This window comes from Neomonachus schauinslandi, chromosome 1, assembly GCF_002201575.2.
Source record: "Neomonachus schauinslandi chromosome 1, ASM220157v2, whole genome shotgun sequence".
Lineage (NCBI taxonomy): Eukaryota > Metazoa > Chordata > Mammalia > Carnivora > Phocidae > Neomonachus > Neomonachus schauinslandi.
This window is the reverse complement of record NC_058403.1, coordinates 13,058,347-13,074,255: the sequence shown is the minus strand read 5'-3', so window position 1 is coordinate 13,074,255 and position 15,909 is coordinate 13,058,347.

Here is a 15,909-nt window from a genome sequence, read left to right as displayed (position 1 = left end):
CCCACAGACACTTAACATACTCTCCTGTGTTAGCTTGGATCTATGTTACTTTACAACTCCATTTCAGACTCGGTGCTGGGGTGAGGGCTAGGGGATTATGAAGAAAAACTGAAAGATAAAAATAATTTTAAGATCTTACTAGCAGTTTCCTTGTCTCTCAGGGCAGTGGTTCCCAAGCATCAGGGTGTAGTAGCCTCACCTGGCAAGAGCATTAGAATGCAGATCACCAGGCCCCTGACCCCAGATGCTGAGGCAATAAATGGTGTATTTTTAACAAGTACCCCCACATTCTGACAAAGCTGGCTTCCCGATCACACTTAGAAGGACTCTGTTGGGCGTTCTACCTATAACAGGAACATCTTTTTTGGAGAAGCCCATCTATCTACCTCTCCAGGCTGGTCTCTCTCTCACTTCCCTCTCCTGCGACCCTAAAGCGCATGATCCCTTGTGCCCGAGTTCACCCCATCCATGAATGTTCCAGGAATGTCGCACATGTCCACCTGCAGCCCCCACCCCCTGCACTCACTAGCCCATGCCTCCCTGCCTCAAGGAGCTCTCCCTGACCACTCACTGATCTCCTGCTCATTCGGTCACCATCTTTCGTGAGCCCACTAAGCATGAAGGTTGTTGGTCCTGTGAGACAAGTTGCACAGAGCCGATATTCTTGTTGACAGAGACAAAACAAACATACACATGGTGGCTAGGAGCTGGACTATGGCCAGACTGCCAGGCCTCGAATCCCAGGTCAAGCTGCTCAAGCAGTGAGTCAATCAATACGCATAAGAGTGCAACTCTAAGGCCACCACTACGAAAGACACGAGACCATTTCAGACTCTAACACTGTACTGTGAGGAAAAATCATAGGGTACCAAGATAGAGTAACACGGTACTCTCCCATGGGATGGATACCATAGGAGGGGGAGCGTGACTTACGGTAGACCTTGAAGGAGCTGTGTCATGAGGCTTGGCCAGTCTCGAGACCCGACCCTGTCACTTCAGTTCCCAGATGACAACATCTCAGGGGGCAGACAGCCATTCTCCAGCACTTCTGCATGCAACTCGCCCCTCGGCACGGACTTGGACATTCTCATCGTAAAGATTCGAGCAAGACAGTCCTTTGAGCGGCTCCTAGAGTGTGGGGCTGATGGAGGTATGCCAACAAAGGAAGGACAAGCTGTGACCGAATGCGACCAGCCTCCACATGCCAGTGAGGCCTGCTGACGTTCGGGTTCTAAGCCTGCCAACCCGCGCTACCTCTCTGATTACACAGGGAGCTGCTTGAGGGCAGGAACGCATCCGTCTCTGAATGCACACGGACTGGAGCCTGGGGCATGCAACAAATGTCATGTTGGACGAATAAAAGAAAGAATCTGCAAATGGCCCTGGGCAGTGATGCATCAAAATACAGCACAATGGTCAGACTGCCTTAAGATGGGAGCTTAAGATGGACCTTGCATGCCACGACATTCCTGACCATTCTGGATCATTCCGTTGAAACCTAGATCTCGCGTTGTGCGATGAAATGGGCCCTAAAGCCGTGAGGGACTTGTCCACAGACTCCCACCTGCTTACCAGGCAGTAGAATATGACAGTGACTGCCCCTAACGGAGAGCTCACAGCAGCCCTCTCCACCCAGAAGTCTGGGCCCGGGAACACTCTGTAGCCTACAGCTGCTGGTACCTTTCAACTCTCTTCTGCCTGTCTCCCAGAGTCCTGTTTCTATGTCCCCGTGAACCCCTGGGATCGGCCTGATCATTTACTGCTTGGGAAAGCTCTGATGCCCTCCACGTTGACACTTCCAAGTCTCGGCCTTCTAGAAGGGACCCTATGGGATCTGCCACCCCCACTCCCACTCACGGTGAGTCAGGGCTAGGAGGGGAATGCACTGAGCAAGGGTCCTCAGAATTAAAAGCTGAAACTCTGAGGTCTACAGGATAAAGCTTCTAACCTTTGCTTTAAGTTACTTCACAAACTGGAAGCAGCCTACCTTCTGTGGCCGTTCTCCATGCTTCAGCCACAAGACGCTCCTCAATGCTTCTGCCCCATGAACCCACTGAGTATCTTCACACTTGTGCTCGCAACTTCTACGTCGATGTTGCTTTCCCGCCATGCACATACTGGCTTCCAAAAGAACTTTTACTCATTTTCCAAAACCTTAATCAAACATCATCATCACCACCCCCTAAAGATTCCCTTGAGTGCTCCAGGGAGACTGGCCCATGGCCCAGCATCATGCCGACCAGCACTCAGCACAGATGGCTGTCTGCCCCTGCGTTGGGGTGAGCTCCTCAAGGACACAGACTGAGTCTCACCCTTTACCGTGTCACCGCTGTCTACTGGTCACTTCGTATAAACACTGATGGAAGGGATTTCCCACTATGAGATGTGTGGACAGTGCTATAGTTTTTTTTATAAGATTTTATTCATTTCTTTATTCATTTATTTATTTAGAGAGCACGCATGAGCGAGGGGAGGGGCAGAGGGAGAGGGAGAGAGAGAACCCCAAGCAGGCTCCGAGCTGAGAGCAGAGCCCAACACGGGGTTCGATCTCGCAAGCCTGAGATCATGACCTGAGCAGAAACCAAGAGTCAAACGCTTAACCAACTGAGCCCCCCAGGCGCCCCTGGACAGTGCTGTCTTAAAGATTTGGCAAACATTAATTCAGAGTAGCCTCCCTCACCTTCCCCGTTACACATTTTCAAAGTATCCAAGTTTTCTCCATTACAGACGTCAGCCCCCGGTGACTAATATCTGTGTAATAATCCAGTTAATGCTCATCATCCCCACAAGACCGAGAGTGCTGTGCAGCCCGGGGAATGAGTCTAGTATTCACTGCCGAATGTCTAGGCCCCAGCCCTGCATCTGGCTCATGGCGGTAAGGAGCGCCCAGATGGTGATAAATGAATCTCTCACATGTGAGATCAGCTGAAATCCTAGAAAGTTACACAGAGACCTTGCAAACATTATGCTGAGTGAAAGAAGCCAGTCACAAAAGATCACATGTTGTATCATCACATTAATAGGAAATGTCCAGAACGGGCAAATCCAGAGAGACAGAAAATAGACAAGTGGGGGGAGGCGGGGGGGGTGGGTGGAGGGAATGCTGATGGTACAGGTTTTTGGGAGGTGATAGGAATGTTTTGAAATTGACTGGGGTAATAATCCCACAACCCTGAAAACATACTAAAAATCCTGGGATCATACACTTTAAGTGGTGAATTGCAGAGTAAGTGAATTATATCTCAATAAAACTGTTCAAAAGAGTTTAAGAAGTTCTGTTGTTACAGATATTCAAAAACAATATGGGGGTGTATGGCTGACTCAGTCAGTGGAGCATGCAACTCTTGATCTTGGGGTCGTGAATCCAAGCCCCACTTTGGGTGAAGAGATCACTTAAAAAAAAAAAAAAAAAATGAAGTCTGCTCAAGAACAGTGAATGAGGGGCACCTGGGTGGCTTAGTCGTTAAGCGTCTGCCTTCAGCTCAGGTCATGATCCCGGAGTCCTGGGATCGAGTCCTGCATCGGGCTCCCTGCTCAGCGGGAAGCCTGCCTCTCCCTCTTCCACTCCCCCTGCTTGTGTTCCCTCTCTCGCTGTATCTCTCTCTGTGTCAAATAAATAAATAAAATATTAAAAAAAAAAAAACAGTGAATGATATCATTAGGAGAAACCATGAAAATCTTTAGAAGACATAATTTTTTTAATAAACAAATGCAAATTTTATTTTACTTAGTATCCAATAACTAGAATTTTAAAAAAGAATGCTTGAGGGGCGCCTGGGTGGCTCAGTTGGTTGAGCATCCAACTCTTGATTTCGGCTCAGGTCATGATCTCAGGGTCATGAGATTGAGCCCCTCGTTGGGCTCCACACTCAGCACAGAGTCTGCAGGAAATTCTCTCCCTCTCCCTTTGCCCCTCCCCCCCCAAATAAATAAATCATTTTTTTAAAAAATGCTTGAAAGCATCGGGTCTGCGTTTCATTTTTAAAGTACTGAAAACTGAGGTGCCTAAGTTCGGGGATTTGTCGGAGATCTCACGTCCGGTTTGTGGCGGCTTAGCAGCCAAACTCGGGCACAGCAGCGTGATGCACAACAACCAAAAGGTGGAGGCAGCCCAAATGTCCATGGACGGACGACTGGGTAAACAAAATGGGGTTCATACATACAACGGAATATTATTCAGCCTTAGAAAGGAAGGAAAGTCTGACACGTGCTATGACATGGATGAACGTTGAGGACATCATGCTAAGTGAAATAAGCCAGACACGAAAGGACGAATACTATGTGATTCCACTTATGTGAGGGACGCGGAGTAGGCAGGTCCACAGAGACAGAAAGCAGAAGGTGGTGGCCAGGGGTGAGGGGAGGGGAGAGTGGGGATTGCTGTCTTACGTGTTGGGAGTTTCTGTTTTGCAAGATGAAGCTCCGCAGGTTGGTTGCACAGCAAGGTAAATTGTTTCTACTGAACTATACACTTAGAAAAGGTTGGGATGAATGTTATGTTTTGTGTATTTTCTAATTTACAAACAAGAGACCTAACCTCAAGCCCCCCCACCCTCCCGATAATTCCTGTCCTGGCCACGCGCTCCAGCAGGATGCCCCCAGACCCAGCAGGATGCCCCGGTGAGGAGAGCAGGCTCTGCTCCGTCTGACATCACTAACAGAGAAGTCAGAGGGACTGAAGCCACTGCTTCCAAGGGTTTCCAAGAATTTTAACAAATCTCAGTATGCAGATCAATAAAATGGAGGCCACTCCAGAGGTCTGGGTCTTCCTAGAGCAAAGCCCGGCCAGGAGGTAACCGGATGGCTGCAAAAGGTAACTGGCTATGGGTACAGAGCAGGTCACATAGCCTTCTCCAGGACAGAGCTCCCTACCCTGGACCGAGCATAGGCATCAACCTTGAGATCAATTCCTTGGGAAAATGCAGATGCCGGTTCACCTGGGTGAGGCCTGAGACTCTGCCCTGCTAACAAGCGCCCAAATAATGCAGGTGTGATGCTGGTCCCAGGGATCCCTCTTTGACAGTTCAGGTGGCCAGGGTAGAGAGGAAAGGCCACCCCACCCTCCTTTCCCCACATGAGAAGCTACCCTCAAGGGCTTGGGGCTCCACAGAATCATTCTGTTTTCGGGACAACTAAGCACACAGCCAAAGGCAATAAATCTCAGCTCACTGTGTGAGTTAGAAAACATACACATTTTAATTTTTTGAATAAGAAAATGTTAAGTTTGATTTATGTTAAAACTGGGTCAGTAGGTTGCCTGCTTGATTGTGGGCAGCTGCGGAAGTCACCAACTGTGGTCCATTCTTTAAAGGGAATATTAAATCAGGCTTAAAACTCAGAAGTCGGTGGAATGTGGTCTAACATTTGCTTCACAAACTCAACTCTCGGTAAGCCAAGAGCCACAACACAGAGCCCAAGCATTCTGCTTGACACGGAATCGTAGACAACAGTGGTTTCCATGAAGGTTTGGTTGCACGCCAGTTCCTAGTGAAAATTAACGAGGAAGAAAAGTCATCCGAACAGTAATGACAAGAGGTTTGTAAGGGCCAGAGCCTGTGATCAACAGGACAGATGATACAGAGGGAAAGACAAAAAACGAGAAACAAAAATGACATTATGTTTTTAGGGTTAAAAGTCACTGATGAAAATTAAAGCTGTTCTTGTGCAGAGAAAACAAAACTTTTTAAAAAGAGAAAGCAAAAAATCGGCTCCTTGCCATCAAAAAACTATCCCAAAACACTCTATAGAAACTAAGTGTGGCTACTTTGCAGCTTTGCACCAAATGAGCTTCTAAGGTTCACTACAAAGTTGCTAATCCCCATTCCTCTATCTGTGTCAACTAATTAGCCCTTTCATTTTATTGCCATGATGATTAGCAAGTCCCCAAAATAGGAGAGGGCGGTTTACCTATTACTCACAATATCTATTCAGTGATTCTCTCAAGGTTCAAAGCACACACCTTCTACCAGTCTTTGCTTGTTGCAATGTCAATTTAATTAAAAAGGGGGAAGGCCTTTACTTTAACAGACAGGAATAAACAAATGGAAATCTCAAGATACTAAAGGGGAGAGAACACAGTGCTCAGTACCAGCCCCGTGGCGGTAAGATGAGATTTTTTTCACACTCTGCCTGGTGGCATGACTAATACGACCTTCTCTGCGTCAACTGGTAACACATAAAGACTCTTAAAAATATTTAGTCTCGGGGCTCCTGGATGGCTCAGTCGTTAAGCGTCTGTCTTCGGCTCGGGTCATGATCCCGGGGTCCTGGGATCGAGTGCCGCATCGGGCTCCCTGCTCCTCGGGGAGCCTGCTTCTCCCTCTCCCACTCCCCCTGCTTGTGCTCGTGCTCTCTCTCTCTCTCTCTCTCTGTGTTAAATAAATAAGTAAAATCTTAAAAAAAAAAAATTTAGTCTCTTTGGGTGCCTGGGTGGCTCAGTTGGTTAAGCGACTGTCTTCGGCTCAGGTCATGATCCTGGCGTCCCAGGATTGAGCTCCATGTCGGGCTCCCTGCTCAGCAGGGAGTCTACTTCTCCCTCTGACCCTCCCCCCTCATGTTCTCTCTCTCTCATTCTCTCTCAAATAAATAAATGAAATCTTTTTAAAAAATTAAAAATTAAATATTTAGACTCTTTGATCCAGTAATTCCTCTTCTGCAGATCTATCCTAAGGAAATGATCCAAAATTTAGAAAAGGTGCCATATGGAATACCGACAGCCACCGAGGTATTTTGGAAAAATACAGTAAGAATTACAGAGGAGTACCGAGGGGTTTGTTCTGTGTCGCTGTAGCTAACTAGGAGCTGCATTTCCCAGAATCCCCTCTCTTGGAGGGTCTCGGCTTAGGGCCAGCCATGAGCGGAGTGTGCCCGGGATCGGAAAGTACAGTGGAGAAGCAGACAAGGTCAGGGCGGTTCCAGCTCCTGAGGTAGGCACATGGGGAGCTCCAAGGGCAAGGGCGTGGGGTCTTCTGCACGTCACCCCAAGTCATCAAAGTGAGAGACAGACTGAGCTTCAGCACCACGGGGCTCTTCAGGCTCCAACTGCATTTCCTTCCTGACGGCATGCGCAGTCAGACACAGAGACAACAGCCTTCCACAGACTTCTAACCCCGACAAGTGCACAGGGTCAAATTCTCCTGGTAAATCCCCCTTCCACATCCCTCACTGTGACGGTGAATCTTACATGTCAACCTGACTGGACCAAAGGATGCCTAGGGAGTTGGTAAGACATTATTTCTGGGTGCGTCTATGAGGGTGCTCCTGGGAAAGATTAGCATTTGAGACTGAGTTAAGAAGATTGCCCTCACTAATACACATGGACATCATCCAATCCACTGACGGCTTGAACAGAACAAAGAGGTGGAGGAAGGGCAAAGTCTCTCTGTTCGAGCTGGGACACCCATCACCTGCCCTCAGACGCAGGTGCCCTTGGTTCTCAGGCCTTCACTAAATGATACCACTGGCTATCCTGATTCTTCAGCTTGCAGATGGCAGGCAGATAATGGGACTTCTTGGCTTCCATAATTGCATGATTATGGATATATATATAATATATCCTATTGGCTCTGTCTCTCTGGAGAACCCTGACTAATACACTCACCAAACCCAATGTGAGGTACAAAATGCATGAAAATGAGAGTTCAGTAAACCCCGGTACAGCCCTCCATGGAATGTTAAACACTTGTTAAAACAGATATTTACAAAGTATTTAAGGACCACTCTTCCCATTAAATGGGGGAAAATATCAAGCTAAAATTTAAATTTATTATTCATACTTTATAGAATAAACAAAAACCAAAGAGAAAAAAGACGACATTAAAGTACATCTGAAAGGTAAACAGTAGTTTGACCTAGGTTGAATTAGGAATTAGCTTTTGTTTCTTTTAGTATTTTCTAATTCTAAATTTTTCTTTTTTTTTTAAGTTTTTTATTTGTTTGTTTGAGAGAGAGAGAAATCAAGCATGAGCAGGGGGGAGGGGCAGAGGGAGAGGGAGAAGCAGGCTCCACGCAGAGCAAGAAGCCCGACATGGGACTTGATCCCAGGACCCAGAGTTCATGACCTGAGCCGAAGATAGATGCTTAACCAACTGAGCCACCCAGGTGCCCCTGTATCTTCTTAGAATTAAAATTCTTTAGGATTATACAAAGAAGCAAAAAACCCCCCAAAAAACAAAATAATATTGAAGGAAAGTGGAGAACCGACACTACCCAACTTTAAGACTTTCTATAAAATGACAGTAATCATGACAGTGTGCTGAAAGAACAAATTGGCAAAAAAATAAAAAAACACATCAAAGGAAAAGAAGAGAGAGCCCAAAAACAGATCTGCATAAATAGACTGAACTGATCTCTGACAAAGCAGCAAAGAAAATGCAATGGAGAAAATTTGGTCTTTTTGACAAATGGTGCTGGGAACAACTAGACATCCACATGCAACAGGAAGAATCTAGACACAGACCTTGCCCAAAAATTAACTAAAAATGGATCACAGACCTAAACGTACAATGCAAAACTATAATGAAAACTTTAAAAAAAATATGTAAAAGATCATATAGGAGAAAATCTCAATGACCTTGGGTATGGCAATGACTTCTTAGATACACCAGAAACACAACCCATGAAGGAAATAATGATAAGCTGGACTTCATTAAAATTAAAAATTTCTGTTCTGTGAAAAACAATCTCAGGAGAAAGAGAAGACAAGTCACAAACTGGGAGAAAATACTTGCAAATGACACATCTGGTAAAGGACTGTTACCCAAAATATGCAAAGAACTCCTGAAACTCAACAATCAGAAAACAAACAACTCAGTTTTACAAAGGGGCCGAAGACCTTACTAGACACCTCATGGGATGGGAAATAAACAAATGAAGAGATGTTACACGTCATATGTCACCAGGGAGATGCAAGTTAAAATAACAATGAGATACCACTCACTCCTATTTGAACGGCCGAAGTCTGGAATACTGACAACACCAAATGTTGACAAGGATGTGGAGCAACAGGAACTCTCATTCATTGTAGAGGGAATGCAAAATGGTACAGCCACTCTGGAGGATAGTTTGTCAGTTTCTTATAAAACCAAACACATTCTGGGGCACCTAAATGGCTCAGTTGGTTGGGTGTCTGCCTTCAGCTCAGATCATGATCTCAGAGTCATAGGATCGAGCCTCTCATCAGGCTCCGTGCTTGGCACAGTGTCTGCTTCTCCCTCTCCCTCTGCTCCACCCCTGCTTGCTCTCTCTCTCTCTCTCTCTCTCAAATAAATCTTTAAAAAAAAAAAATTCTTACTACACACAATCTAACAATCACATGCCTAGGTACTTACCTGAAGGAGTTGAAAACTTATGTCTACACAAAAATCTGCACACAGCTGTTTACAGCAGCTTTATTCATAACTGCCAAAACTTAGAAACAACTGAGATATCCTTCAGTAGGTGAACTGATAAACTATAGTACATCCAAACGAGGGAATATTATTTAGGGCTAAAAAGATATGAGCTATCAAGCCACAAAATGATACGAGGAAAACGTAAACGCATATTACTAAGTGGAAGAAGCCAAACCGAAAAGGCTACAGGCTGCATGAGTCCAACTATATGACATACCGGAGGCAAACTATGGAAACGGTAAAAAGATCAGTGTTGCCAGGAGCTTGGGGGAGGGAGGCAATGACAAAAAGGTGGAACACGGGATTTTTAAGGCAGTGAAACTATGATAATTAGAATGGTGAATACATGTCATTATGAATCTGTCCAAACCCATAAAATATGCAAGACCAAGAGTGAACCCTGATGAAATGTTAATGTAGGTTCATCAGTCGTAACCAAGGTACCACTCTGATTGTGAGTGTTGATAAAGGGGGAGGCGATGTAAGGGGGGGATGACAGGGGGTAAATGGGGAACTGGTACCTTCTGCTCAACATTGCTGTGAAACCACAACTGCTGTAGAAAATAATCTACGAAAAAAATTGTGTTAATTCTTTAAGAGTTATAAATAAGAATTAAATTCCAAATTCTTGATTTTTTTCCTCCTTCAGTTAGGTTTTGAATATATCATAAGAACTTTTTTCTAATTTAAAGAAGGCCCTGTTTTTTGTGTATATCCAACAGAATTGCAAATCTGATATTATTCCATTTCACTGCTAAAACAACCATCCAGCTATTTTCCAGGAAAAAAGTCAAGCTTCTTGGCCACTGATCTTGCCAGCCGACCTCATCCATGACCCTGACATAAGAATAACAGTAATAATGACATAATGACAATAATCATTGTGATCCCTTTGATTGCTCTACACTCTTGCATGTGGTTCTCTCGGCCTAAAAACGCTCTTCTTCTCACCATTATTCATTTGAAGAAGAACCACTCACCAATTAAGGCTTCACTTGAACTTCCTTCATCTGAAGATCCACCTGACTGTCCAACGGCATCAACTTCCTCTTCCCAGGTACCCCTCAGTAGACTCGACTTGCGTTCAGCCTCTCTGGCCAGGCCGTATTGAATGAGTCCATCTCTCCAGCTGGAGGGCTTGTTAAAATTCACATTGCTAGGCCCCACCCCCAGAGTGTCTGATTCAATAGGTCTGGGGTGGGGCCCAAGAATGGGCATTTCTAACAAGTTCCCAGATGATGCTGATGCTGCTTGTCAGGGGACCACACTGTGAAAACAGCTGAGACCCTTGAAGGGGGTGGGGGGGAACTGGGCTTTATTCATTGGAGCATCCCAAAGGCCCAAGAACAGTGCCTGGCACTTCGCAGGTGCTCAGAATTGGTTAAAGATATTTCTTATTTATTTTACTGTTTAAAATAATATGGCTAACAATCACTAGGATGCAATAGAACATGATGTGCAGAGTTATACAAAATCTTAGGACTATTTTCTTGTTCATACCTTTGTGAAATCTGGAGACCTTAGTAAATACCAGGTGAAAATGTCAAAAAATCCAAGATTCCTTTTATTCGTACCCACTCTTTGTGAAAAGCCTTCCACATTTTACATAACTGTTGTCCTTTCTCTGTTGCTCCAGGCAACAGGAAATGAAGCCCAAAATAGGAGAAGGACAGAGAACACTTGGCTGTTCTTTTGCTCCCAACTTCTCAATGGTAAAAGCCTAGACCATTTTCCCAAATGCCGTGCTATATTTTGTCTTCTGTCCCTCCTCTCCTACCTGTACAATTATATGGCTGACTGGCAGTGCGAAATCCAGGAGCTGCGCTCAGGTAATCTGACCTTCAGGCTTAGAAATTACCTTCCTGATAACAGTGACCATCACCTTCCCAGACATACCCTCATGCTAGTTTGGGAGAGGGTCCTAGGAATCTAGACAAGAGAGGAAGCAGTTCTCTTGTGAAGGCTGGGAAGATATCCCAGCATGCATGATTTGAGAGAAGGGGGCACAGGGAGGATTTTCCAGGGAAACAATGGAATCAAACACACAGAGGCATTAAAACATATGGCATGTCCCAGCAACACCAAGATGTCTGCCCTATAGCTGAAATGTACCGTGTGGTAAGAGCCAGGACTGGAAAACAATTTGGGGTCAGACGGTGGAAGGTCTAAAATACCATGTCACAAACAGACTCTAATCTGGATGCGGGAACTCCCGTCATAGGGGGGTGACAATGATCAGACCCACATGTTGGAGAAACGACTCTGGTGGCTGAATGAATGAGAAAAAAGGCCTTGGAGAAGCTGTGCTCAGCTTTACTAATAATCAAAGAAATGCTGAGTGAAATTGCAAAGGAAACAGGAAACAACCCAAAATTCGTAGAAGTATGTCTTTATCAACCCCTGAATAAAGGCCTTTTATTTTCTCTTTTCCTTCTATCTCAGTTCATGGCAGAAACAACTTAAGCGAGGTAAATAACTAATTGAATACCAGACCTCTCCAGAGCAAAGAAGATAGGCAAGTGCTCCAAGGTACGAACCCGGCCGTGAACAGTTAAGAAAGACTTCACTAGGAGAAACGATGCCTTGTATAGCTGTCAATATCCCCGGAGACTTGGCAGAAGAGCTCAATTTACCTTGTTCTTTATTTAAAAGCCAAAGTCTTCAGAAATGCACCTTACCTCCAAATTAACAACATTCAGGTGATTAAATGAGCACACTGGGTGTAAAGAGGACAAAAACCCACATCAGTTATGCCATTTGTGAGTACAATCTCGGAAAATAGATCAAGTAGTTTCATTTATACTTCAACTGCAATTATGTTTTATAGTCCACATTTCTAGTCCAAAGATAGGGCAAGGCCTGCCGAACTTTGGAAACTCACGCTTTTCTTTTAGAACAATTTTCTCAAAACATACAAAGAAGAGGCAGATTTTAAAAAGGAACCGATCCCCTGATGGCTGAGAAGAGAGGTTTTAATTATGCTTTAAGGTAAGGTAATAATTGACTTACACTCCAATACATCTTAATGCCAAGCTCATACGCACGAAACAACTTAATTACCAAAGACTGTCAAGGAACACGCTATTCCACATATGTGAACTTACCATGCAACTAAAGCTTAGTATTTCCCAATGTCCAAACTTTTTTTTTTTTAACTTCTTAAAATCTAGTTTGAAAGAGAAAGAAAGCATGGTCAAATATATTACAGAACTTCCACATCCAGCCAAGACAAAATAACGGGTCGGATGTACACAACCTCCAGAAATAATTGTTAAAAAAATGGTCAAAATAGGGGTGCTTGGGCACAATCCCCTTGGATTCATTCATTCGTTCATTAGTGAATGAATCAAATATTATGACTTAAAGTCTCGGGCAACATATATTTCCTTTTCTAAATTCATAACCGATTCCTGTTCAGGTCAACCTGAACAGACCAGTTAGACACTGGTCGATTCCAAGAGGGCTAATTGTGCACTTCCTCACTAAGAGCGGTAACCACAGCTCCATCCAGAGCATTGGGCCACTGGCCACTATTGAACCTGTTTGTAGAAGAACAGTGGAATCCACATTCCACCACGGGCAGCTTTCATGTCTTCGAAGCCAACATCCAACTTCATTCAAGTTAGCCTTTGAAAGGCGCTTAGTCCTAGAGTTTAAAGCCACAAGATAATGCAACAGGTAAAAAAGGGTTTGCTTCTATGGCCCCCAAGGAATGTAAAACTCTACAGATAATGTGCCCATTAAGGCCACGAAGTTCCTTGTCAATTAACGCAAACAAGACTATAATGAATTCAGGGGAAATGATCAATCCAGTTGTCATACAGAAAGGACCAGTGGGAAGTTAAGTTCCAGGTTGCTCACACATCTCTGCTATACACAGAGCTAAAAATAAAGTTAACTTCCACTCACAGAGCAACTCACAGATCAGTGATACAAGTGACCAGGCAACTCCCATCCACGGTCCAGGAAGTGATGAGAAAAGTGGACTGGGGTCTCTCAGCCCTCCTTCGCCTTGTAAACTCCTCGCCTGCCATCAAGACCCTTCTCACATGTCACCTCCTCCATGAAGTCTTCCTTCATTTTGTAAGGAAGCTTGGCTATACTGTCCTCTGTTATCCCACAGAACTTTATTCCCATCCCTACACCAGCACTTGGTCCACGGTGGGGAAATCTTTCCATCCACGTATCCGTGCCTGGTGTGTCCAGCTCTGTTAGTGGCCACACAACAGTCACTTGATAAACAAATGACCCTTGTCCCCTGTGATAAGTTTAGTTAAACATAGAAACTTCAGGGGCACCTGGGTGGCTCACTCGGTTAATAATCTGACTCTTGATTTCGGCTCAGGTCATGATCTCAGGGTCATGGGATTGAGCCCCGCATCAGGCTCCACGCTCAGTAAGGAGTCTGCTTGAGATTCTCTCCCTCTGCCTCTGCTTCTGCCCCCACTCACGTGCTCTCTCTCTCTAAAATAAATAAATCTTCAAAAAAATAAAATAAACATAGAAACTTCATCATTGCGGCTAACATTAAAATATTTACATTTTTCTCAACTCAAAAGTAACCTGTCTTCATTAAAAATCTGGAAAATACATCAAACTATAGGGAAAACAGTCTTTTACCATTGAAACTGGAAGCCTTCCAAGTCTATTTTTGGTATAAATATAGCCAAGTTAAGATCACATTATATATATTATTAACATATCCAAAAATGTCTCCATGTCATTAAAAAATGATTTAAATTATGTTACATGGATATTCTATCATTTACTTAACTATTTTGAGATAGAGAAACTAAAGGGACTTCATTTTATTCTATTTTATTTCATTTTTTATTTATTTTCTTTTTTTTTTTTTGAAGGAACTCCATTTTAGAAAGACTCCATTTCTGCTATTTCTCTGCTAGGCCCCATCTACTCATGTTCTAGATTTCACCTTGCATCTGAGTCAACGAAAGAGGCTATGTTCCCACTTGAAGGAGGAGGCAAGAAAGTTAATCATTCTCTGAACTTCATCATAGGCCCCCATACACCTAATAACACCTAAGAAGAACCAGGTCCAGAACATGTTGGGACATTAGCTTCAAACAAATCTTGGTTGCCACCGATGTCAGTACCCATTACCTTTGATAATTCATGGAATAACACCTGACACTCACCTTTGATCACACCCTCCCCTGGATGCCTGAAGGAACACGTACTCCGGACCCCTTTCCAAATAAACCCCTACCCCCAAGCGATGGGGAGATTCTCTCTCCTTTCCCGAGTCTCCCAGACACTCTGTCTGCCACACTCCATCACTTACACTTTTCAATAAACTCTGCCCTCACCTCCTCCTGGCTTGCATTTGATTTCTATCCTGCATGAATGCAAGGACCCTCTTGACTGGTCCTGAGGGATCCCCTCTGGGTCCTCAGATCCAGCCTGCCTACCTCATTTTCTTCATGTTTAGACAGTTAGATGACTTCTAATGGCTTGGGATGGGCACTGTATGGATAGATCTTTGCCCAAATCTCAGATTGCTTTATTAATAAAAGATCTACCATTTGAAAGTGAAGACACAGGAGCTGATGAATGAGCAGCTACCCTCATCATCTAGTTCTTACAAACGCCCCAAGCACCAGACAACAAAAAGGCCCAAGAGGAGACCATGTCAATAAGCCAGACATACACACTGAGATCCTCTCTGTGAGCTGACACGCTCTGCTGTGTTTCTCAAACAGGGCACTGGGGAGAGTTCTGTGCACAGACCTACCTTAAGCTAACATGTTAAGGCGTAAACGCTTTTCCTCCTTTTCTTCCAGATATCTCTCTTCCATATCCTCCTCCTTACTCCCTACTAATTGTTCAGAAGCCCCCCAAAGGTCAAATCAGAGTTCCATAACTTTAGCACCATTGGCTGGACAGAGCTGGATAATTCCTTGCCATGGGGAATGTAGCGGAGATTCAGCGCATGGTAGGATGTTTGGCAGCATCCCCGGCCCCCACCCAGTAGGCACCAGTAGCAAACCCCCACACTGTAACAACCAAACCAATTCCACACCTTGCCAAATGTCTCCCAGAGAGCAACTTCAACTCCAGTTGAGAACCACTGATTAAATTAACCATTTAGTTATTTGATAATAAAGGCAGGGTATGGGCCAACCAGGAGTGAGAATCTGGTCTCAACTACTTTGCTGACTATGATTGAGTGATAGTGTTCACCTGATGGCATGGCCAGGGGAAAGGGCTACAGTTGGTTGGTGATGTCTGCCATGGGCTGGGAATGGGTATTTGCCCCCTCCATTCATTTGCCAAAAACTGCTGGACGGGAGGTGCCGATTGGCGCCATGTTTACAACTTGCCTGCGAAGACACCCAGTGCCATTTGCCCGCGACTCCATGAGAAAAATAACAAAAAACCTGAAACACATTCTGTTCTGTAAAATGCATTTCACTGCTAACATCCTATGAAATGATCCTGAAAAGAAACATAATTGACTAGTCATTAATTATAAGCTTCCTATACTATTTGAGCGAGC